The sequence below is a fragment of the Microcaecilia unicolor genome, chromosome 11 (assembly GCF_901765095.1).
Source record: "Microcaecilia unicolor chromosome 11, aMicUni1.1, whole genome shotgun sequence".
Taxonomy (NCBI): Eukaryota; Metazoa; Chordata; class Amphibia; order Gymnophiona; family Siphonopidae; genus Microcaecilia; species Microcaecilia unicolor.
In genome coordinates, this window is record NC_044041.1 from 26,945,370 (window position 1) to 26,970,483 (window position 25,114).

Genomic DNA, 25,114 nt, shown 5'->3' on the forward strand with positions numbered 1-25,114 from the left:
GACTCACATGAACGGCAATTCAAGAGCTGGGTGCTTGCATTTACACACCATTTGTGCGCATGTATGTACAGAATATCAGTCCTTTCACATGTAAGTGACAATCAAAGCGACTAAATGCTATTCTGTAAGGGAAATTCTAAAGCACCCACAGTTACAGTGGGGGAAATAAGTATTTGATCCCTTGCTGATTTTGTAAGTTTGCCCACTGACAAAGACATGAGCAGCCCATAATTGAAGGGTAGGTTATTGGTAACAGTGAGAGATAGCACATCACAATTAAATCCGGAAAATCACATTGTGGAAAGTATATGAATTTATTTGCATTCTGCAGAGGGAAATAAGTATTTAATCCCTCTGGCAAACAAGACCTAATACTTGGTGGCAAAACCCTTGTTGGCAAGCACAGCGGTCAGACGTCTTCTGTAGTTGATGATGAGGTTTGCACACATGTCAGGAGGAATTTTGGTCCACTCCTCTTTGCAGATCATCTCTAAATCATTAAGAGTTCTGGGCTGTCGCTTGGCAACTCGCAGCTTCAGCTCCCTCCATAAGTTTTCAATGGGATTAAGGTCTGGTGACTGGCTAGGCCACTCCATGACCCTAATGTGCTTCTTCCTGAGCCACTCCTTTGTTGCCTTGGCTGTATGTTTTGGGTCATTGTCGTGCTGGAAGACCCAGCCACGACCCATTTTTAAGGCCCTCGCGGAGGGAAGGAGGTTGTCACTCAGAATTGTACGGTACATGGCCCCATCCATTCTCCCATTGATGCGGTGAAGTAGTCCTGTGCCCTTAGCAGAGAAACACCCCCAAAACATAACATTTCCACCTCCATGCTTGACAGTGGGGACGGTGTTCTTTGGGTCATAGGCAGCATTTCTCTTCCTCCAAACACGGCGAGTTGAGTTCATGCCAAAGAGCTCAATTTTTGTCTCATCTGACCACAGCACCTTCTCCCAATCACTCTCGGCATCATCCAGGTGTTCACTGGCAAACTTCAGACGGGCCGTCACATGTGCCTTCCGGAGCAGGGGGACCTTGCGGGCACTGCAGGATTGCAATCCGTTATGTCGTAATGTGTTACCAATGGTTTTCGTGGTGACAGTGGTCCCAGCTGCCTTGAGATCATTGACAAGTTCCCCCCTTGTAGTTGTAGGCTGATTTCTAACCTTCCTCATGATAAAGGATACCCCACGAGGTGAGATTTTGCGTGGAGCCCCAGATCTTTGTCGATTGACAGTCATTTTGTACTTCTTCCATTTTCTTACTATGGCACCAACAGTTGTCTCCTTCTCGCCCAGCGTCTTACTGATGGTTTTGTAGCCCATTCCAGCCTTGTGCAGGTGTATGATCTTGTCCCTGACATCCTTAGACAGCTCCTTGCTCTTGGCCATTTTGTAGAGGTTAGAGTCTGACTGATTCACTGAGTCTGTGGACAGGTGTCTTTCATACAGGTGACCATTGCCGACAGCTGTCTGTCATGCAGGTAACGAGTTGATTTGGAGCATCTACCTGGTCTGTAGGGGCCAGATCTCTTACTGGTTGGTGGGGGATCAAATACTTATTTCCCTCTGCAGAATGCAAATAAATTCATATACTTTCCACAATGTGATTTTCCGGATTTAATTTGTGATGTGCTATCTCTCACTGTTACCAATAACCTACCCTTCAATTATGGGCTGCTCATGTCTTTGTCAGTGGGCAAACTTACAAAATCAGCAAGGGATCAAATACTTATTTCCCCCACTGTATGTGTTCCTTTGCACGCATAAATGCACAGATTAGCACTTATGCGTGTATGCACATGAGAAGATAAGAATAGTCATACTGGGTCAGACGGATGGTCCATCTAGCCCAGTATCCTGCTTCCAACAGTGGCCAATCCAGGTCACACCTTGCAGAAACCCAAATAGTAGCAAGGTTCCAGAATCCCAAACAGTACCAAGATTCCGGAATCCCAAAAAGTAGAAAGATTCCGGAATCCCAAAGAGTAGAAAGATTCCAGAACCCTAAAGAGTAGTACGATTGCGGAATCCCAAGAATAGCAAGATTCCAGAACTCCAAAGAGTAGCAAGATTCCATGCTACCAATCACAGGGACAGCCGTGGGTTCCCACATGTCTATCTCAATAGCAGACTATGGACTTTTCCTCCACCCTAAGCATTATTTTATAAGAGTGCATATAAGTGCTGTGTATCCCGGTATCTATCCTTCCTGATCCTTGCAGTCCCTTACATATCTGTGCATCCTATTCGCACCTTTCCTGTGCATGTGATGTTTCTTCAACCTGTGCCTTGCAACTCCTGCTCTCGGAGCTGGGACCAACTTGCCAATGCACTCCATACCCCTTCTCTGCATCCTTAAAATTATTTGCTAATACCCACATTACCCCGACAAGTCAATCCTTGCACATGTCCAATAACTCAAGAGCACACTTATTTGGGATTAACAGTAGGTTGCAGCTTAGTTTATTAAACAACCTTTTAACATTGCAACAACTTTCACAACAAATAATACCTCCTGAGCTACAGCTATTAAGCGTAGGAATATCCAAAACCTCCACCGCTGCTCACCATGTCAGCTAAGCAGCACATCTCTTCCATCTCTTCCATCGCTGCCAATCTCTTCTTCCAGCTCTGCCTTGCCAGCAAGAGCCCTGCTGCAGGTATGGACCTCCACACCTGTTAACCGGGTTTTCCGACCCACAATTAATAACCTGGCTCATCCCCCATGAGCCACCAGCCCTGTAGCTTGGGTTTTCTGCCACAGGGGCCTTTGACAACTGTTAAAGATCCCCCCCCCCCCATATAAAAAAAACCAAGCTGCAGCCTACATCTGCTCACACCAATCAACCCCCGACTGTCATATAGAAAAGGTCCAAATCCAAATGCCAGGGAAAGGAATCCCATCCCACCAGAACAGGTCAACAACCAGCGGGACAACCCCTCCATGTGTAAGCTGACAGTCACCCCAAGCCAGCAACAAGACCCCAAAGACCAAAAGAATACACAAGCATCCAGACGGAATACACTGCACAAGCATCGTCTGGAAAAAAACAACCATCCAATGGGAGAGAAGGTCAGTAGAAGGCAGACAAACACCTAGAGCAATCCCCCACAGCCAAGAGGCATCACAAATAGAAAGCCAAGGAATCTCCCATGCATCCCTAGCAAACTTAGAAGGCCCAGATACAGCCGTGAAAAGGCCCTGGATGACCACCTGTCAATACTTCGAACAGCCGGCCTGACCCCAGCCCATCTGGTAGAGTGCTGACTTGTCCAGGATCCTACCCAACACAAGGAAGGCAGTAGCGCAGTATGCCAGCAAACAGATAATTCATCAACGCTGCCCTATTCAGTTGACCATGCAGAGCAGTTTGTGTATATGTGTGTGTGGGGCCCACAGGACAGATGTCCAGAAATGCCGCAGTCAAGGAGTGGAGAAGTAGTTTAGTGGTTAGTGCAGCGGACTTTGATCCTAGGGAACTGGGTTTGATTCCCACTGCAGATCCTTAGGACTCTGGGCAAGTCACTTAACCCTCCTTTGCCCCAGGTACAAATAAGTACCTGTAAACACTATGTAAACCACTTTGAATGTAGTTGCAAAACCATGGAAAGGCAGTATATCAAGTCCCATTTCCATTTCCCACCAAGCAAGAGGCAATCTCTGCCATCCTATTCAAAACAATGATGCCTATAACGCCTGCCAGGTCAGTCTTGTAACACTGCAATCAAATCCTCAGAACTACCCCTGTCTGGTCACATGACCGGAGCCTATCAGGGGCAGAAGCAGGCTAACCTCAGCCACCAACCCACGCACTCTGATGGCACCCAAGAAAACTAATGCAAACGCCGCATGGGACAGACCCGATCCAAAAGTCAGCACATCACATCAGGGACAACCTGCAAAATCTGAGCACACAAATCTAGCGGACTCGTCATCTATAATTGGGAATGGGATGACAAGACCTACCCCAACCCCTCTATATACTTTGGACAAGGAAACCCGACAAGGTTGACCCCAACAAAAGCCATACTGAAAAAAGGGGCAAGTCTCACAGCATGCTTTGAACCTCTAACGCTTTGTCATGTACTACATATGCTGCTGATCATGCTCGTTTTGCATCCTAGTGGGCCAGGGCTCTCACGCAATGACCGAAGGAAAGTTCCGGGAAGGCGAAGTTCCACATCAAGCAGACTCGGGCCATCAGGCTGCACACCAAGAGCCAGCAAAAGTAACACTGAGTTCTAGTCTGGGCTGCAAACAGCTTCTGGTCAACACTGGACCCCCAGTGCTCTGACATGCCAATGTCCTATTGAAGGAGGACAAAATATTCCAGCCACATGCAAAGATCCATCTGATCACCTGTGGACGCACGCACAGAACAATACGGGATCTGCACACCCGACATGAGAAAGACCAAGTGCAAGAAAAAGGCAAGGCCCATGGAATGACCCAAGATGCAAAGAAGAGGCCACCAACAGTGGTTGTACCATATGCAATGGGGTCTGCCGTGCCCACAGAACAGACAATAGTTGTATCCCCTGCTTGCTCATCCTGGGCCCTATGCAACTTAGCCACAATAAACTGAGCATTGATCCAATGCTCCAAAAAGTCAGTACCGAAAACAGGGTCTACCAACTTGCCAGTGTCCAAAGAATACCAATAGTGCCAGCTGTCTCCAGGATCCCCCAGTAGATGGCTACAAGCATCACCCCCAAGTGAAAGTCACCCATAAGGTGCATCATACTGTCCAGGCCCGACTACTGGGTCGCCAGCCAGCAGACAAAGGAGCTGAAACGTTCAAAGTAGGCACAGGAGATTGAACAGCCCAATGGTATACACTTGGAGTCCTGAGCGAGTGGGTATCCCCTCCGCTGTCAATCTGGAATCTCAAGAACAGGAATGAAGAAGGATGCACAGGCAACAACACTGTCGCCACCTGCGCCCCCAGCACGACACTGGCGGACCAGACACCCTTCACAATGGAAAGAAGTATACATCACCATATAAAGAACTGCGGGAATGCCCACAGCAACCGACCACCAGGCAGGAGAAAGAGGTGGCGAAGTAAACGCAACTTGCCCGGCTCCCTACTCGGGACTGCCACTGAGGAGAAAAACAGCAACACCGGAAAAGACTAGCGATCTAAAGAGAGCCACCAATACCACCAAAACTGATTTGTCACCACTTCTTCCAACTGAGTAGCAGGCAAGAGTTCCACACCCAATTGTAGGCCCATGAACCCTAGAACAGAACGATAAATCCCATCCCGAACCCCCTCTCCTGGAGCTCCTCTGAGCCCAAACAGGGAATAGATGTGGCCGAGGTCGCATACTATCCATCTGCCTCAGAGTTGGCACCCAAGAAACAAATCAGTGCTTCCCTGAATGGTGAACCCCGCTGGCACACTTCATGGGCTATGAGGCACGTGTGTGTCCTCTACTGCACAAGGCTCAGTCATGTCAAAAGTTATAGTCCCGAAAGGGGCCAGATTGCTTGCTGATACGCCAATAAAATGCCAAGGTGAAGGCTGATCCAGACCCTGAAACTTCCCCCTAGAGACGGAGGGACAAAGGAATGCACCATCCTTGGCGACAATGCCGCCCCGACTCTCCAGCATCCACTGACGAAGACCCAGGAGCCACATGGATGAGCCACAAGTTAATAACCCGCATCATGAAATGCCACATCGCAAGCGAACCATGACTATCTACTGTAGCACTGAAAGGCAAACGGCACTGTGTCTGTGGAGGTGAACATATGCTGTATCAACTGGGGACCCTATGCTCCCTCATGCCATCCTGTCTTCTACATGAGCACATTTCATTAACCACATTCCTAGCCACCTCCATTTCCTTTGCAGCCTCTCCCCACTGCCTAGCCTCCTTCACGCCCTACCTACACATCCCCCCTTCAACAGTCGGAACACTTCAATAGACTCCCTCCACCTAATCTTTCTATGCAAGGCACGCTGGCCTTGCTTCCACAATTCGAAAAGGGTCACCAAAGTGGAAGGGCTCACAGCCCCCTCACAGCGTGTGTCAGCCCTGAAGGCGTAAAAACCACAGAAGGAAAAGACAAAGAAGAGGATGCAGAAGAATCATCAGAAGAGGAAGAACCCCTACTCCCCCATGCCTTCTCCTTCTACAGGCGCCTATATCCTTCCCAAAAGAAAGAGACAATCATTTACCAGATCCTGATGCACAGCTCCTACCGCATAAGTTCCAGGGATGCAGCAGAGCCTTCACCAATCGATCTTCCCAGGGTATCAGCTGCTGAAGACATCATAGAGCGTAAAGCCTGAGTAAGACCAGGACCAGCATAGCCGCTTGTACGAGCCACCGATGGCCCCAGGTCTCTGTTTTGCAGGCCATGCTGCCAAAGGCCTCTGCTCACCAACAGCACTAGAGGCTACTATATCCTACCCTCTGGATGACAGCACCTGTGGAGACACAAAAGAGTCGCAACAGAAAGAGCCTGCAACTTGCCCGCTCATACCGCTGTCCTGTAAGACCAGCCTCCCCCTCACACCGGAGGTCCCATGGAGAGGCAGACCCACAACAGGCTTTGAGCCCCCTCCCCCCCCAGGGACTAAAGATAGGAAGCCAATAATAGGACTTCCAAGCTACTGCAGGGCCCAAAAACCACACGGCAACTGTTCTAACATCTATATGAAGGGAGGGATCCACCCACTGGGGGGGGGGGGGGGGAGCAAAGAGGTGAAGTAAGACTGGAACCCAGGATCCTCAGACCACAGTCCACTGCCCTTACTCCCCCCCTCCTACTTACCACCAGGCCACTTTTCCTACCTGCATGCAAGTGAGAGTGAGGAAGCAAAGGAATTTCTTCCCCCAGTCAGGCACTAGTGGGAATCAACCACCCGATGTGGCACACCCCACCCGACACCGGAGCCCGGGAAACCAATGCCAGCAGCACCGGAAGTGAAGAGGAGGAACATTGCGGAGAGGAAAGAGAGGCCTGTGGAACCAGGGAATCCCCCCCCCCCCCCCCCCAACACTCACACCCGGAGCTGGTATCAAGCACAGATATGCTAGGCCAGGGAGCTATCATATCCCTATCTTGGACCCTGGGGACCCGAGCCTAGGCAAGCCTAGCTGGGGAGGTTCCCACTCCCGAAAAGGATACTCCTCACAGGGATAACTTCTCGCCCAATGCAAGGGCGCGTCAGCTGGCCAGGTGCACTCCCCAGACCCACAGGCATAGAGCTGCCAACGGCAGAGGGGGCACCCACCCCCTCAGGACTCCAAGAGTTGAGGGGGAGACATCGGCGCAGGGTGAGACTTCCCTTCCTCTGCTGCAGGGCCGGACCTTGCTACTCAAGTAAGCCACCTCCAAGGAGCACGAATGCTCTGATCCTCTGAGGGGGCCTGCTTTTAGGAGCTGGCTTGTGCCCCGCCTCACTTTCTCGCACGACCAATTGGCTATGCCCGGAACCTATCGGCACCACCCCATCTTCACCATCAACCAACCGGGTTAGCCCTGTAACATAGTAACATAGTAGATGACGGCAGAAAAAGACCTGCACGGTCCATCCAGTCTGCCCAAGAAGATAAATTCATATGTGCTACTTTTTTATTTGTACTGTCCTCTTCAGTGCACAGACCGTATAAGTCTGGCCAGCCCTATCCCCGCCTCCCAACCACCAACCCCGCCTCCCACCACCAGCTCTGGCATAAGTCTGCCCAGCACTATCCCTGCCTCCCACCACCGGCTCTGGCACAGACCATATAAGTCTGCCCAGCACTAGTCCCGCCTCCCAACCACCAGCTCTGCCACCCATTCTAGGCTAAGCTCCTGAGGATCCCTTCCTTCTGCACAGGATTCCTTTATGTTTATCCCATGCATGTTTGAATTCCGTTGCCGTTTTCATCATGCATGGGATAAGTTGGGCCAGCCCGCGGTTAATCTGGCCTGTCGAGACAGGCTCTTGGGCTTGTCTTTTCTGTATAACTGTGCCTGCCTTCACTGAATGTTTGCACCTGCTCTTTTTTCAGACATCTTCTGCTTTCTGCAGTTGGCAGGACTGACTCTGACAGCTTTAACTGGAGTGGGGTTGCACTGCCAGCATGTTCTTATCTCATTATAGCTTTTGTTATGTTGTTTTATTTTGTACATTTTTATTACATATGTTGATTTGTTCACTGCCAAGTACTTTGGGATTTTGCGGCTAATATATATTTTAAATAAATAAATTAATTAATGGGCCTTATTCTTTCAACATGTTTCATCCTCTTTGTCTATTTGTCATTAGAATGAGATATCAGATTTTTACCACCTGGCAAATTCTATGCGTTACTGGCACGTCAACACTGGCCGTTTGATTGATTGCATTGATATGATTTAAAACAGCGGTTCTGTGCAATGCACCACTTAAGGAAGCTTAGAAAAGGGTCGACCAGACATTTGGAGAACTGTATGTTTTCGTGTACAGATCTGTGCCCTGAAGAGCACAGGCACAAATCAAAGTAGGGTACACACAAAGAGTAGCACATATGAGTTATCTTGTTGGGCAGACTGGATGGACCGTGCAGGTCTTTTTCTGCCGTCATCTACTATGTTACTATGTTACAGATATACAGACACAGTGGCTCTTAAGGGAGGATCTTAAATGGTAGTCACCACAATTGTGACTCTGGGCAAGTCACTTAACCCTCCATTGCCCCATGTAAGCCGCATTGAGCCTGCCATGAGTGGAAAAGCGCAGGGTACAAATGTAACAAAAATAAAATAGATACTGTTGGAGATTCTACATGGAATGTTGCTACTATTGGAGATTCTACATGGAATGTTGCTATTCCACTAGCAACATTTCATGTAGAAGCCTGCGCGGCCACATGGGTGATCTGCAAGGGCCGACTACTACATGGAATGTTGCTAGTGGAATAGCAACATTCCATGTAGAATCTCAAATAGTAGCAACAGTGGAGGAGTGGCCTAGTGGTTAGGGTGGTGGACTTTGGTCCTGGGGAACTGAGTTCGATTCCCACTTCAGACACAGGCAACTCCTTGTGACTCTGGGCAAGTCACTTAACCCTCCATTGCCCCATCGAAGCCGCATTGAGCCTGCCATGAGTGGGAAAGTGCAGGGTACAAATGTAACAAAAATAAAATAGATACTATTGGAGATTCTACATGGAATGTTGCTACTATTGGAGATTCTACATGGAATGTTGCTATTCCACTAGCAACATTCCATGTAGAAGGCTGCGCAGGCTTCTGTTTCTGTGAGTCTGACATCCTGCACGTACGTGCAGGACGTCAGACTCACAGAAGCAGAAGCCTGCGCGGCCACATTGGTGATCTGCAAGGGCCGACTTCTACATGGAATGTTGCTAGTGGGACTCTGGGCAAGTCACTTAACCCTCCATTGCCCCATGTAAGCTGCATTGAGCCTGCCATGAGTGGGAAAGCGCGGGGTACAAATGTAACAATCAGATGTTCAGTACCAGGTACACAAAACACCAACAATTTGCACATGGTACTCAGGGGCAGCCCTACCATTAGGCCACCTGAGGTGGGGCCCTCAGGCAGCACTCTTCTGAGGCGGCGGCATCTCCTCCCGCCCTTACTTCCCCAACACCTTTCCCCCAATTTACCTATTCTTTCTTGCTTTTCCAAAAGCGGGGGCTGTGATTCCCAGAGGCTGCCCTGCCGCGGGTCCCAGCCCCTTCTGTCTACAGCCTCTGGGAACTGCTGCCCCCACCCTTGGAAAAATGAGACAGTAAAGGTAAATTGGTGGAAGGGGGCTGGGTAAGGAAGGGGGTGAGATGGCAGACCATGGCGACAGCTCATTTCTTGCCTTGGTGGGGGTGGGGTGGGGGTGGTGGCAGCTCATTCCTCGCCTCAGGCAGCAGATTGTCTTGGGTCGCCCCTGATGATACTTCCAAAAAAAAAATAAGCAAAAAGACACCTGTTGAATAATTCATGTCAAAACAGGATTTCAAATAAATGTGTTCAAAATAGAGCAAGAAAATGTTTCTCCCGCCATGTCTGAAACGTACTGGGGACAGTTTCCTTTGGCTCCATGGATGTTTCAAACACAAGGGACATGGAGCCAAAGGAAACTGTTCCAGTACGTTTCATACATGGTGGGAGAAACATTTTTTTTTTGCTCTGTTTTGAACACATTTATTTCCATGAATTTCCATCAATTTTTCCATGAATTTTGAATTTAACAACAACAACAAAAATCTCCTGCCTTTAGTTACAGGTTGGCAGTGCGCTGACAATCTAGCAAGTCGGAGCAGGTGGTACCACAAAATTAATTACTCAGGTGCAATTTATTTTCACCAGATGCAAAGTCTAGAGGTGATTCAACAAAATGTTGATCTCCCATTGTCATATTCTTAATGATTCTTCGATGGTTTCACAAAACTTGCACAATGTAACCTATAACCAAGTTATTACAAATGTATTTCCACTATTCATGTCTTATTGTAAGCCACACTGAACCTGCAAAGAGGTGGGAAAATGTGGGATACAAATGCAATAAATAAATAAATAAATAAATTTATACCCACAGATCTTGTACCTAATTTGCATAGGAAAAACATATACCTTCCTTTAAAAATTGTATATGGATACAGAGAACCACAGACTGTGCACCTGCTTTTTTGGGGGAGTGGTGAAAGTTCAGTGACCACTTACATAGATTTGAAAACCCAGGCTACCTAAGTTATTTTCACCCTGACCTATTCATTCTTTTCAGACTCCTCCTCACAGTTGAACGGGCGGTCAAACAAATCTCTGACCTTAACTCCTAAATTCCCCCGTTTCAGATGCTATTTGGAACAAAAAGTTGGTTGTGCTATTGTCTTGGTGGTCCCTTCCATTCTGCTATCTGTGGAAGACCTCACAGGTATTTAGTACTTAAGTACATACGTATTGCCACTCTGGGACAGACCAAAGGTCCATCAAGCTCACCATCCTGTTTCCAGCAGTGGCCAATCCAGGTCACAAATACCTGGCAAGATCTGAAAAAAGTTCAATACATTTCATGCTGCTTATCCCAGAAATAAGCAGTGGATTTTCCCCAAGTCATTTTAATAACGGTTTATGGACTTTTCCTTTAGGAAGCCACCCAAACCTTTTTTAAACCCTGCTAAGCTAACCACCTTTACCACATTCTCTGGCAACGAATTCCAGAGTTTAATTACACGTTGAGTGAAGAAACATTTTCTGTACTGATGAAGGGCAATTTTCAATCAATGATAATTTACCTGACTAAATTTATTTTACTTTTTATTTATTAGGATTTATTTATCGCCTTTTTTAAGGAATTCACTCAAGGCGGTGTACAGCAAGAATAAGTCAAACATAAGCAATAGACAATTACAGCAGTAAATATATTCAAATAACAATACAAATTATGACATTGTATACTACATTACAATGTCAACACAATACACAATAAAACATTTTAGTAGATAGCATAGGGTGTAAGCAAAGATGGAACATATAGATAGATAAGATAGAGTAACAGGAGTAAGAAAATACTTGGAGTATTGTGTTCAGTTTTGGAGGCCGTATCTTGCGAAAGATGTAAAAAGACTGGAAGTGGTGCAAAGAAAAGCTACAAAAATGGTATGGGATTTGCGTTGCAAATCGTACGAGGAGAGACTTGCTGACCTGAACATGTATACCTTGGAGAAAAGGAGAAACAGGGGTGATATGATACAGACGGTCAAATATTTGAAAGGTATTAATCCACAAATGAACCTTTTCCGGAGACGGGAAGGCGGTAGAACTAGAGGACATGAATTGAGGTTGAAAGGGGGCAGACTCAGGACTAATGTCAGGAAGTATTTTTTCACGGAGAGGGTGGTGGATATGTAGAATGCCCTCCCGCGGGAGGTGGTGGAGATGAAAACGGTAATGGAATTCAAACATGCGTGGGATAAACACAAAGGAATCCTGTTTAGAAGGAATGGATCTATGGAATCTTAGCAGAGATTGGGTGGCAACGCCGGTAATTGGGAAGCAAAACCGGTGCTGGGTAGACTTCTAAGGTCTACGCCCTGATCGTGACTGAATAGATGACTTCTAAGGTCTACGCCCTGATCATGACTGAATAGATATGGAAAGTTCAAGAACAGTGCTGGGCAGACTTTTATGGTCTGTGCCTTGAGAAAGGCAAGGAAAAAAAATCAAACTTGGGTACACATATAAAGTATCACATGCCATGTAAAATAAGTTTATTATGTTGGGCAGACTGGATGGACCATACAGGTCTTTATCTGCCGTCATTAGGGCCGCTGAGAGACTGGGCCAGGCCCGGGGCAAGGCCGCCCCCGGGGCCCTGCTTCTCTCCTGCCGCCACCCTCGAGGTCACTGCTGTCGCTCCTCCCCTCTCCGCCATCGGGCCGGGCCCCCTGCATTGAAATCACTGCGCCTCTCACCTTCGTGTGAAAGCGTTGCAGGCAGCAGCAGATCGCCTCCCTTAGGGTCTCCTTCCCTCCCTGTGTCCCGCCCTCGTGGAAGTTACATCAGACGAGAGTGGGACACAGGGAGGGAAGGAGGCCTGAAGGGAGGCGATCTGCTGCTGCCTGCAGCGCTTTCACACGGAGGTGAGAGGTGCTGTGATTTCAATGCAGGAGGCCCGGCCTGGTGGCAGACGGTCAATGATGGAGGGCGGTTGGGACAGCGGCGCCGGGCCCCCTTGGAGGCCTGGGGAATTTTGTTTCACCTGCCCCCCCCCCCTCTCGGCAGCCCTGGCCGTCATTTAATATGTTACTTTGTAAAACAAGGTATTAATTTAAAGAAAGTTGTAAATGAAATCAGAAAGCTGCTTGAATGTTATCTTAGATAGGGTAGGAGTGGATAAACATGTCCTACTATGGTATGTGCAGCCGGTGACCAAATAGAAACATAGAAACATGACGGCAGATAAAGGCCATATGACCCATCCAGTCTGCCCATCCTCTGTAACCCCTAATTCTTCCTGTTTCTAAGCGATCCCACATGCTTATCCCATGCCTTTTAAAATTCTAGAACAGTCCTCGACTCCACCACCTCCATCGGGAGGCCATTCCACGCCTCCACCACCCTTTCTGTGAATTAATACTTCCTTAGGTTACTCCTAAGCCTATTCCCTCTTAACTTTGTCTTATGCCCCCTCATTCCAGAGCTCTCCTTCATTTGAAAAAGGCTCTCTTCCTGTACATAAATGCCCTTGAGATATTTAAACATCTCACTCTCTCCCTCCTCTCTTCCAGTGTATACATGTTGAGGTTCATAAGCCTGTCCCTATAATTTTTGCATTCAAGACCGCTTACTAATTTCGTAGCCGCCCTCTGGACCGACTCCATCCTGTTTATATCTTTCGGTAGGTGCAGTCTCCAGAACTGCATGCAGTACTCCAAATGAGGCCTCACAAGAGACTTATACAACGGCACCATCGCCTCCTTTTTCCTGCTGGTCATGCCTCTCTTTATGCACCCAAGCATCTTTCTGGCTTTGACAGTCGCTTTTTCTATCTGTTTGGAAGCTTTAAGGTCATCAGACACAATCACCCCCAAGTCCCACTCTTCTTTCGCATACTGAAGCACTTCAACCCCTATACTGTACCGTTCCCTCGGATTCTTGCAACCCAAGTGCGTGACCCTGCATTTTTGGGATTAAACCTTAGTTGCCAAATATCGGTCCATTCGTCCAGCTTCGCTAGGTCCTTCCTCATGTCATTCACACCCTCCAGGGTGTCCACCCTGTTGCGGAGTTTAGTATCATCCACAAAGAGACAAACCTTACCAGACAGCCCTTCTGCAATATCGCTCACAAAGACGTTAAAAAGAGCCGGCCCTAGGACCGATCTCTGCGGTACTCCACTGACGACATCCTTTTCAAATTGTTTTGAAAGTTACCCCTTTCAGTATTCAAACGGCTTGCCACTGCCAGTTCATTTATTTTATTTAACTCTGATCTTGCAACTGCCTTCAGAAAGCAGAACCTGGAGCTTCAAGAGGAAAAACCACAGAGTGCAAAGCATTAAACACCTCAGGATATCTCTGGATGGCTCCGTGTAGGCTCTCATAATGGAGTTGCCTGCAGGTGGCTGTGGGCAGCCATAGATCGACTAGTGATTGCTTGCAACATTTCTCCTTAGAAAATATGAACTATTTCAATGCCCTTTATGCATACTGAGACAGTGGGAGGCTCTCTTAAATGGCATCACTTCAGTTACACAAAATTAGGCGTGGGGGTGGGGGTGGGGTTAGCTCCACAGGAGAAAGACAAACATTGAGGTGCTTTAAAAAAAAAAATCTACCTAGTTACACTAACAGGGAATAAAAAAGTTCTAGGGAATAAAAAAATGACAAAAAAAATCACACAATTCTGAAATAGTTTCAGTTTACCATCAAGATTCTAAAATGGCCATTACCTTTCACTATGGTTTTCCACAGTGGCTTATAATTACATAGAAGGCATTTGCTTGAAAGGGATGTTCTTACAGTGGGTAGTAAATAGCGAAGGCAGCTCTTTGGGCTCCAGCTGTGTGCTTAAGGTACTGTGACCAGAGCAAGAACATGAGAGCAATATCTACCACGATTCTAACACATTATGTTTTAATATCATTGTGCATGCCTCTGCTCGGGCAGTTGACTTTGCGGAGCTGGCGACAGGAGCCCCAGGGAGTCGGTGGGGAGGGAAGGGAAAAAGAGGTCAGAATGACTTCAAAGGGGTCGACAAATGAAGCTTTCTTAATAAAGAGAAATTCACATTTCTTTCTGGAATGTGTACAGATGGAAGGCAGCAACGATAGCACTTGTAATGCAAAAGACAGACAAAAGCATGCATGCTCCTTGTCCCATGCTAAGGAAACAGAACCTGGAAAGGTTCTGACGAAATCAGTAGTTACTAGTTTGAAGGCGAAGGGTGTAGTTTTGGAGGTCGAAAGGAGTCAGATGAAGTTTTCCCCATAATATTAGCTGCTTTATTTTTATTTCAGCTTTTCAACATAACTACTAAAACCTTTCATCCTGTCTTACTTGTCTGTATGTCACACCTCTGCTTGTCCCCTTTGCTGTTTATTAAGGTGGTTTACTATGACATTGTATAGTATACGGGGCTCATTTTGAAAGAGAAAAACGTCTAAAAAGTGGCATAAAGCAGCATTTGGCTGTTTTTCTCACAAAACTATCCAAATCAGTATTTTCAAAACCTATTTTTAGACATTTTTCTATGAAGTCTGTCAGAAGTGCATTCAAATCACAAGGGGGCGTGTTGGGGGCGTTTCGAAGGCGGGGTTAGGGTGTGCCTAACACTTGAACGTTTTAGAGGCATAATGGAACAAAACAAAAATGTCCAGGATTAAAACCACGATGTTTTGGTCTAGACCTGTTTTCAGAATGAATAAGGCACAAAAAGGTGCCCTAAATGACCAGATGACCACTGGAGGGAATCAGGGGTGAATTCTCAATACTTCCCCAGTGGTCACTGAACCCCCCCCCCCTCCTACCCCCCTCCCCAAAACGTGAATAAAAATATGACTTACCAACCTCTAGGACAGCCTCAGATGTTAATGTCAGGTCTATTAGAGCAGCTTGCAGGTCACTGGAGTAATGTAGTGGTCAGTGCAGTGCACTAGGAAGTGGTCAGCGTTTCACTTTGCTGCTTCAGGGTCCTGGTTATCGGGCTACTACACAATGACAGCACATCCGATTCTGTCATTGCGTAGTAGCTCCAATAACAAGGACCCTGAAGCAGCGAAGTGAAACGCTGGCCATCGTTGGCCTGAGGGTGAGTGGAGAAAGTGCAGCACAAGTTCTGGAAGTGCCTATAAAGATGTGTTCATACAAATATGTGATGTATTTTCTCATTAATGATCAGGTTAAAAATTACTAAAAAAAACAATAAGCCAGAAGTGATAATTTTGTGGTGAAGGTTTTTTGCTGACGATGAAGAGCTCATGTGATCTGGTCAGCTCTACAAATCTATAGGATTTTGAGCTCTTTGAGGCTTTTTCTTTCCCTAAGAGAGAAAAAATTAGAATACTCTCCAATAGTTCCCTTCATTTTCATACTGTGGATTTTCTTTGTTATATCATTATTCTTTCCAAATGTATTGGCAATGCGGAACTAGTTAGCATATCTGTTCATTTTTAAAATCAAATCATGGAAGACCCTGTAATTGAGGATGAAACTGTATAAAATGCCAAAATTTCTTAATTAGCCCTTTAACTCCAAATACATGTTTTTAATAAGATAATACATGTGTTAATATTCATTCTCGTAATTGATGCTTGGGATGAAATAACCATCTCCGCTGTGTTTACAAAGCTCTCTTATAGGTCTTCTTAATCATCCCTCTTAGACATAACCATAGCTTGATTTTTGTATACCTCTATGGTAGTACATAACCTTCTATGTCTCAAGAATTGATTCACAGGAAGGTTATTGTGTAAATGTCCAGGATGAAAACAACGATATTGCAAAAAGAATTACAATCTGTTTCTTTCCGATAAATAGTAGCTTCAAATCTTCCCAAAACACAATTGTTGTGGGTTGGACATTAGCAGTGAACTGAATATGAGAATCACAAGTATTTGTCCATGTGCAAAATCTCTGTAGTTCATCTTTATCACCAGTACAAATAAAAAAATATATCATCTATAAAGTGTTTCCAGAGTGGTATAAACAAATAAAATTGAGAAAGATAAATATAAGTTCTTTCAAAATGATCCATAAATAAACAAGCCAAAGAAGGGGCCATTGTAGACCCCATAGCAGTCCCCTACAGCATTGACTTGAGGTTCCAATGACAAAGTTGTATCCAAATAAACTCCTACTGCCTCTGAAATACGCTCCATTTTTATAGAGACGCTGTCTGACAAAGACAGAACTTCTGGAATGGAATTTTCATGTTGATGTAATCAGAGTAACTTGGTCTTCTCTTTGTTAAACTTAAAGTCATGAATCTTTGATCTTAATTAAAAAATGTATAATCGCTGGTATAGTAGATGACAAACTATCTCCAATAGGAATCAGTAAAAACATATCATCTGCATAAGAATAAAACTTTTCCGCCAGAATAGAGAAGCCACAGCATAAAGACGTCATATAGACATTAAGTAACAATGGAGAAAATGGAGAAGCGGTTTCCAAGTCTCACATAATATGTCTTGCATTTTGACTTGGTAATATCTATTATATAAGAACACTCTTAAGGTTATCAATAGAAATCAAACAAAATAAAACATGGAAAAGAAAATAAGATGATACCTTTTTTATTGGACATAACTTAATACATTTCTTGATTAGCTTTCGAAGGTTGCCCTTCTTCGTCAGATCGGAAATAAGCAAATGTGCTAGCTGACAGTGTATATAAGTGAAAACATTCAAGCATTACTATGACAGTCTGACAGGGTGGGAGGAGGGGGGTGGGTAGGAAGTATGCATGGGGACATCAAAGCATATCATTGATATTCTAACAGGATGGGTGTGGATAGGTGAGGGGTGGGGTGATCAACAGAGACATACAGTTTTATGGTTTATAATGGGCTAGGAACCCCAGGTCCTTGTTAAGTCGTTTCTGTTGGGTGTTAAAATATTCAATCATTCTGACTTCAAAGGTCTTACGTTCTTGTATGGTTTTAAAGTTACCTTTCAGGATTCTCACTGTGAAGTCACTGGTACAGTGGACTAACACGGCTACCACACTCCTCTACATAAGAACACTCTGAAATTTAACACTTTCCCAGTAACGCCCATAGATGACAGTTTATAGAGTAAAATATCAAAGTCAACTGTATCAAACTCTGCTATAAGATCAAACTGAAGCAAAATGGCCACCCTCCCTGTGGAAAGAATTGATCTAGCATCAGTGACAGGTGATAGTTGAGCTGATTCTGTACTGTGGAAATTATAAAGAACTGAGGGGCCTTTTTACTATAGGGTTGGTGCGCAGCAACAAGCTTGCCGCATGCCAATCCGGAACTACCGCCGGGCTACCACAGGAGCTCAGCAGTAGTTCTCACTCCCAGCATGTGCCATTTCCAGTGCTACAAAAATATTTTCTATTTTTGTAGCGCCAGTGCTTACCTGGCAGTAATCGATTACGGTTGGGTTAGCACGGGAGCCCTTACCAGCACCTCAATGGGTGGTGGTAAGTGCTCCCACCCAAAATGGCCACGCGGTAAGTGTTTCACTCTTTTTGAGAAAAAAAGGACACCCTTTTACTCGATGCAGTAAAAGGAGGCCTCAGTATGCATCCAAAACACGCACTAAAGCTAGCGCAGGCCCCCTTTTACAACGGCTTAGTAAAAGGAACCATAGGATTGCAAATGGAAATGGGATGATATACTGCCTTTCTGAGGTTTTTGCAACTACATTCAAAGCGGTTTACATATATTCGGGTACTTATTTTGTACCAGGGGCAATGGAGGGTTAAGTGACTTGCCCAGAGTCACAAGGAGCTGCAGTGGGAATTGAACGCAGTTCCCCAGAATCAGAGTCCGCTGCATTAACCACTAGGTTACTCCTCCACTAGCAACATTCCATGTAGAAGCCTGCCCTTGCAGATCAGCAATGCGGCCACGCAGGCTTCTGTTTCTGTGAGTCTCACAGCATTCCACGTAGAATCTCAAAAGAATCTAAAATAATAGCAACATTCCATGTAGTATCTCAAATAGTAGCAACATAGTCCATGTGTCCTTCTGTCTGTCTTACCCTTATCCTTATTGGTCCTGTCTGTCTGTCCTGATTTAGATTGTAAGCTCTTTTGAGCAGGGACTGTCTTTTCTTCATGTTCATTTGTGAAGTGTTGCGTATGACTGGTAGCGCTATAGAAATGATTTATAGTAGTAATATTCATTCCATGTAGAATCTCAAATAGGGAAAGGGAAATAGGACTTGATATACTGCCTTTCTGAGGTTTTTGCAACTACATTCAAAGTGGTTTACATATATTTAGGTACTTATTTTCTACCAGGGGCAACGGAGGGTTAAGTGACTTGCCCTGAGTCACAAGGAGCTGCAGTGGGAATCGAACTCAGTTCCCCAGGATCAAAGTCCACTGCACTAACCACTAGGCTACTCCTCCACTCACATGGATCTGGCAGGCTCGCCTAATTAGCATGTAAGTTCTGTGTGCATAAAATTTGCATATACTTAGCTTTCTGCATGGCATGGTTTTACGCTCACTGTAGAAGCCTTGAGCTCAGACATCCACGCATGGCTCTGCTGTGTAGCTTTCTGTATCATGCAATAAGGGGTCCTTTTACCAAGCTGTGGTAAAAAGAGCCCTGTGGTAGTAGCGGGGGCTGTTTTTATTGCGCGCAAGGACCCTTTTTCCCCGCAACGGGTAAAAAGCCCCTTAAAAAATGGTCTTGCGGTAACCCAGCAGTAACCGGGCAGCACTGATTACCACCGTGTTAGCACCACGGTAAAAATTCCAAAAATATTTTTCATTGCGCCAGAAATAGTGCATGCTCGAGGCTGGTGCTGGGTCAGCGCTAGCTCCGGGTTGCCACGCTGCAACCCTTTAGTAAAAGGGCCCCTAAATTTGTACCTGAGGCAATGGAGGGTTAAGTGACTTGCCCCAAATCCCAAGGAACCACAGTGGAATTTGGACCCCTGGCTTCCCTGGCACTCAGCTTGCTGCTCTGACCATTAGGCTACCTCTCACTTAGTCCAAGCATGCTCAAATGTATCTGCTGACTATTGATTGTGGGGTTTTCGCAGTGGCGTAGCCACAGGTGGGCCTGGGTGGGCCAGGGCCCACCCACTTAGGGCTCAGGCCCACCCAACAGTAGCACATGTTTAGCACTAGCTGATGGGGATCCCAAGCCTTGCCAGCTGAAGACTTCCCCCTGATGGTAATGAAAACACTACTCTCCACGATACCAGCACTTTTTCAGTCATGCCTGCTGTAGACTGCCAAGGTGGAAAGAAGCGTTTTCTCACCAACTGAGATATTTTTTTTTGGGGGGGGGGGGGGGGGGGGGAAGAACAGTTGGTGCCCACCCACTTCTTGCCTAGGCCCACCCAAAATCTGTTTTCTAGCTACATCCATGGGCTATCGTGACAGAGGTCACTTTGTAGGTCTTCAGTTGAAACTGAGAATGTTGTGTCAAGGCGAATAGGACATCTGGCCTCACAAACAGGAATAAAAATCAAAAACCAAGAGGCACCGATCTGCCTGTTGAGATACCAACAAAGTAAAAGCAGATCACATACAAAATACCACAACCAGTGGCGTTCCTGGCCTGGATGGCACCCGGGGCGGAGCGCCGATGCGCCCCCCCCGCTAGATGACACCTCCCCCCCTCTGGCAAAATGACACCCCCCGGGTGCACACCGCTGGGGGGGAGGGGGTGCCGCGGCACGCGCCTACTCCTCCGAGTTCGCTAAACTTCGTTCATTCGCTGCAGCTCCCTCAGAGGGAGCTGCAGCGAACGAAGTTTAGCGAACTTGGAGGAGCAGGCGCACGCCGCGGCACCCCTCAGCGGTGTGCACCCGGGGCGGACTGCCCCCACCGCCCCCCCCCTTGGTACGCCACTGACCAAAACAAGTAAATAAAAAGAAGTGGTTTATTAAACAGTTACCCGACCTGGCCACGTTTTGCCCTCAGGCTGCGTCAGGGGTAAAAGAACTAAGAGGGAGTAAAAACACAGTATACCCCTAATAGTATCAATAGAAATCAAACAAAATAAAACATGGAAAAGAAAATAAGATGATACCTTTTTTATTGGACATAACTTAATACATTTCTTGATTAGCTTTCGAAGGTTGCCCTTCTTCGTCAGATTGGAAATAAGCAAATGTGCTAGCTGACAGTGTATATAAGTGAAAACATTCAAGCATTACTATGACAGTAAAATAGATACCATTGGAGATTCTACATGGAATGTTGCTACTATTGGAGATTCTACAGGGAATGTTGCTATTCCACTAGCAACATTCCATGTAGAAGGCTGCGCAGGCTTCTGTTTCTGTGAGTCTGACGTCCTGCACGTACGTGCAGGACGTCAGACTCACAGAAGCAGAAGCCTGCGCGGCCACATTGGTGATCCGCAAGGGCCGACTTCTACATGGAATGTTGCTAGTGGAATAGCAACATTCCATGTAGAATCTATAGAAATCAAACAAAATAAAACACGGAAAAGAAAATAAGATGATACCTTTTTTATTGGACATAACTTAATACATTTCTTGATTAGCTTTCGAAGGTCGCCCTTCTTCCTCAGATCGGAAATAAGCAAATGTGCTAGCTGACAGTGTATATAAGTGAAAACATTCAAGCATTACTATCACAGTCTGACAGGGTGGGAGGGTGGGGGTGGGTCGGAGGTATGCATGGGGACATCAAAGCATATCATTGATATTCTAACAGGATGGGTGTGGATAGGTGAGGGGTGGGGTGATCAACAGAGACATACAGCTTTATGGTTTATAATGGGCTAGGAACCCCAGATCCTTGTTAAGTCCTTTCTGTTGGGTGTTAAAATATTCAATCATTCTGACTTCAAAGGTCTTACGTTCTTGTATGGTTTTAAAGTTACCTTTCAGGGTTCTCACTGTGAAGTCACTGGTACAGTGTTCTGGTCCTGTAAAATGCTGACCAACAGGGGTGGGAGCCCTACTGGCACCAGTATTGTTCATGTGATGTCTATGTAAATTGAATCTTGTCTTAAGCATCTGGCCTGTTTCTCCAATATAGCATCCTTCGTTACATTTTTTACACTGAATGATATATACCACATTGGAAGATGAGCAAGTGAAAGATCCCTTTATGTTGAATATCTTTCCTTTGTGGATGACTTTGGGGTCCTGTGAAATATTTTGGCATAGTTTGCAACTGGATAAATTACAGGGACGTGTGCCCTTCTGTTCCTTTTCAGTCTGTGATGGAAGTTTACTTCTGATTAGCTTGTGTTTTAAGTTGGGTGGTTGTCGGAAGGCCAGTACTGGTGGGGATGGGAATACCTCTTTCAGTAATTCATCCTCCTGGAGTATAGGTTGTATATCTCTTATGATTTTCCTCAGTTTTTCCAGCTCTGGATTGTATGTCACTACAAGGGGAATTCTGTCTGTGGATTTTTTCTCCTTGTACTGTAACAGATTCTCCCTGGGTGTTTTGAGGGAGAAGGCAATATTTTTGGAGATTATTTTGGGGTTGTAGCCTTTCTGTTCCCCTAATAGTAAAAATCAAACCATCTATTCCACTCCACACAAACCGATTCTCTTGTCTCAATGATCTGCTTTTACTTTGCTCTTCTTCGGTTGAGACACTCTGCTGGAAGAGGCCATTGCATTCTGTGGGAAGCTGCATGCACAGTCTGCAAGGCCAGGCCATAGGCTCAGTCATACGGAAAATGCATTAACATGGAAGCTGGCTGTTGATTAAACTGCCAGAACCAAGGGTCACTGGTTACAGAACTTCAGCCTGCAAATTTCAAACAGTGAGGGCAAACCACCTCAGGATGGATTTCCACTTTCAGGCCTTTTTAATGACTTTCGCCTGACGGGGGTCAGGATGAGGTGCGGCTGAAGTTAAACTCTCTCCAGGCTGTGAAGACGTAGCCGCTAAACGTAACTGACGGACCCGGGAGGATTTGCAACAATTTTTCACCGGGAGTGATGGTTGCATTGTTACGTTTGCCAGTAAATATGCCAGCTGCACACAAAGTACGTGAGTCAGGCGTCTCGCAAGAAGTAATTGCATATTGTTTGGGGACTGTTAACAACTTGCAAATGTCTCTGTGTTTATATATTCTCCTCCCTTTGAATGTATCCAGTGCTGAAAAACATACAAAGAGCCGGAGCTTTCCTTAATGCTTCCGTTCAAGAAACCTTTTGGTAATGAGAAATGTAGGTTGATTGCATTCTCCGTTTATTTGCTGTTCCATGCAAGGCCCTCGGGAGATACGGCAGACACTTGACGTGCTGCAGGGAGAGAGAGGGAGTGTCTGTCCCCCAGTGTCCGATCCAGGTAGCCCCCCTGCTGGACCCCCTCCTCGGCTACCTGTCTGTGCCCTGCTCTGATGCAACGTGGTATGGTTTTTAACATTGCCCTTTTCTTAGGTCAATATATTCCAGCTTCGTTGTTTTAGCGGTTGACTCTTGGGATGTATCAAAGTAAGAAAACCGAAACTATCGGAGGGCAGAGATCACAGAGATGGCAAAAGAGACGGCCGAAATATTTGCAGTTCTAGAGGTCTGAAGACTCGTGAAGCCTTCGCTCCGAATGACAGCCTAATTCGGTCTTGTTTGCCTCTTCCAATTTCTTTTCATATCCTGTACAACAGACACGTCGTTGTGTGTTTCGTGCACTGGGAATGTTTATTTTAGAGCAATTATATTCCAGCACAAAGAACACCAAACAAAGTGGCCTTAATGAGCCGTAAATACAAGGCTGATCCCCAGGGATGCTATCCCAATCATCGCACATTTTCCAGGGTAATGTTTTTTTTCAAAAATCGGTTTGTAGTTATGTTTTTAACACCATGCAGACACGTTTTCGGATGCCTTCGTTTCAGAAATCAGTGCATGTAAAATCTAAGCATAAAATTTGGTTTTGACACACATAAATCACCTTTATGAAAATTAATTTTGGAGGTGATATGCAGAAAAAAGTCCATTTAATCTATTTTTTTTTTACACGCCTAAACGTTACTTTTCTATTTAACACATCCACTTTAGTTCTATAAGGAGCATTAAAAGGTGTTGCTGTTTTTTGGGCTGTTCACAGCAGAGGGTTTTTCTTCTTACCGTGACAGTGGTGCATTTTGTAGCTGACAAGTGATCCAGATGAATGAGTGAAGCTTTTGTTTTTGCTCTGATGCCTGTTCAGAAGAAACTTCTGGCATGGCTTCTGTGAAATTTGGAGGGGTGCAGAATGCTATGCTCAGGGTTGCCTTCCCATACAAGAGAGAAGAATATCCCATAGGCCAGGCAAACTGTTTTTTAAAAGGTTTTTTTTTTTTTATTTCACTTGTACCCCACATTTTTCCCACTCATGGCAGGCTCAATGCGGCTTACATGGGGCAATGGAGGGTTAAGTGACTTGCCCAGAGTCACAAGGAGCTGTCTGTGCCTGAAGTGGGAATCAAACTCAGTTCCTCAGGACCAAAGTCCACCACCCTAACCACTAGGCCACTCCTCCACTGTTGCTACTATTTGAGATTCTACATGGAATGTTGCTATTCCACTAGCAACATTCCATGTAGAAGTCAGCCCTTGCAGATCACCAATGTGGCCGCACAGGCTTCTGCGCAGGACGTCAGACTCACAGAAACAGAAACCTGCACAGCCACATTGGTCATCTGCAAGGGCCAACTTCTACATGGAATGTTGCTAGTGGAATAGCAACAACATTCCATGAGGAATCTCCAATAGTATCTATTTTATTTTTGTTACATTTGTACCCCGCGCTTTCCCACTCATGGCAGGCTCAATGCGGCTTACATGGGGCAATGGAGGGTTAAGTGACTTGCCCAGAGTCACAAGGAGCTGCCTGTGCCTGAAGTGGGAATCAAACTCAGTTCCCCAGGACCAAAGTCCACCACTCTAACCACTAGGCCACTCCTCTACACCATATGCTGCAGGCTGGATATCTACAGGTGGTTGACTCAGGTTATCTGCAGCACTGACCAATGCCCTTTTGTTTTCTATATCCAGTGGAACTGGGCCTGCCTTACCTATGACTATCACTCTCTCTCTCTCTCTCTCTCTCCCCCCCCCCCCCCCCACCTGTCAACCATCTCCTTAAGCAGTATTCATACATTAGTAACATTGGTAAATAAATTGAACAGTACGACAATTGGAAGTAGACTGCAGCTTTGTTTATTAACAATTTATTAAAATGTCACAGAATTCATAAGTACATAAGTGTTGCCATACTGGGACAGACCGAAGGTCCATCAAGCCCAGTATCCTGTTTCCAACAGTGGCCAATCCAGGTCACAAGTACCTGGGAAGATCCCAAGACAGTACAATACATTTTATGCTGCTTATCCTAGAAATAAGTAGTGGATTTTCCCAAATCCATTTTAATTATGGCTTATGGATTTCTCTATTAGGAAGCTAGCCAAACCCTGCTAAGATAACGGCTTTTACCACATTCTCTGGCAACAAATTCCAGAGTTTAATTACACATC